This window comes from Octopus bimaculoides, chromosome 7 (genome assembly GCF_001194135.2).
Source record: "Octopus bimaculoides isolate UCB-OBI-ISO-001 chromosome 7, ASM119413v2, whole genome shotgun sequence".
Taxonomy (NCBI): domain Eukaryota; kingdom Metazoa; phylum Mollusca; class Cephalopoda; order Octopoda; family Octopodidae; genus Octopus; species Octopus bimaculoides.
The window spans coordinates 15,184,153-15,185,698 of NC_068987.1; the positions used below are offsets into that span (position 1 = coordinate 15,184,153).

At 35.7% G+C, this 1,546-nt stretch overlaps 1 protein-coding gene across 7 annotated transcripts in view; it reads right to left on the minus strand.

Annotated features, from left to right (window-relative positions):
* LOC128248322 (fatty acid amide hydrolase 1-like) overlaps positions 1-1,546 on the minus strand; it is a 26,783-nt gene that overhangs the window by 13,499 nt on the left and 11,738 nt on the right. The window contains exon 1 of one of the 7 annotated variants that reach the window (XM_052969264.1): positions 498-708. The exons of 4 other annotated variants lie outside the window; for them this stretch is intronic. The gene's annotated coding sequence lies outside the window, so the exon portion shown is untranslated. Of the gene's footprint in view, positions 1-330; positions 471-497; positions 709-1,546 lie in introns of those variants that run through there. 2 more of the 7 variants (XM_052969269.1, XM_052969270.1) reach the window with 2 other exon arrangements.

Genomic DNA, 1,546 nt, shown 5'->3' on the forward strand with positions numbered 1-1,546 from the left:
GCACGATTTTCACTAGGGTGTTAGGGTTAGGGTTTTAGGGTTAGTGTTAGGGTTATGGGTTAGTGTTGAGGATAAAAAGTCAAAATTGAAGAAGTTGGAGGAAAAGGTGGGGAAAAATTTCACAATGCCGATTTTTGGCAATTTTCCTGAACCTCCGTATCCGAAAATGGGGATTTTTGGCATAAAAAAAAATTTTTAAATAAACAAAATTGAGATAAAATTGGGGGGGGGGGGCGGAAGTCTTTGCGAGAAAGATACATAAAGTGAAACGAAGAGGGACGGGGTGCCAAAGAATAAAAGAGAGCGAGAGAAAGAAATAAACACACAAACATTTAAACAAAGAGTCGACTTCTATTTCTAGCTGGTCAAGCCCTCCTTTATAGCTTATTTTTCTTCTGTCCTTTCGTAGAAAGATTGCCTAAAATTTTGGTAACAAAATGAACAAAAGTGAAGGGATAAACATGAAAACCAAGCCGTCATCGACCACTTTGACATACTTAACAAGGGCGTCGTATAGATCCTATTGATACAGTCTATATTCGGCAGTTTACTTTTCTTTCATTTTCCCGTAAAATTAGACATTTTAGTATAAACATCCTTTTTCTGGGTAAAAAAAAATTAGTTTAAAAGAGAAAAACAAAACGAAACCTTCGACCTCTAGGACGCACGGTATATTTTCCAGACATATTTTTTGGAATAGCGTCCTCGACGCCTGGAAAATACAGCACGCACGCACACAGACAGACAGACACATATACATATGTAAGTATGTATGTTATTATTTTTTTTTAGCTTAATTTGAGTTCTTGAGAGATTTCAAACTGGTTGCTAACAAAGGCGAGTCGATGTATACACCGAAGTGTATGCATCTATTCCAGGGGTCTCCAAAGTAGTCGATATCGACCCCTTAGGGGTCATTGGGACTATTCAAGAGGTCGATAAATGCACATCTACTTAATTATAATTATTTATTTATTTATTTTCTTGTACATGCCTGGGGGTCGATCAGGAGTCAAGGATTCCATTAAGGGGGTCAATGGTCTAAAAAGTTTGGGGACCCCTGATCTATTCACATAAAAAACTCACATGGAAAATTTTTAGAATGTCTTAGAAATTCTCAGTTCCACTAATACAGGGTGTCCACAAAGTCTGGGTACGTGGAGTAAATAAAATAATATCATAAACAATTAAATATGAGAAATAATGGATCTATTTTAAAATGGGGGCGCCAGTTTTCATTTATGTTTTATGTAGTGTTTTTGGTACGGAAAGACTTTCAAACTTCGTATACTTATCTATTTTGTGTTATAGAACAGAAAAATATTTTTGTATTCGAATTTATTTCATGTAAAAAATTGTCTTATTTCGATAATTTCTACTAATCACTGACGTCTATTCAGTTGAAAACAGTTAGCGCTGTAACGGTGTATATCGTATTAATCCCCTAACCCTAACCAGACTGTTAACCGTAACCCTAACCCTAACTCTAGAATCCGAACTCTAAAATTGTTACACACATAGATACGCACAGCGTAATTTACTATAT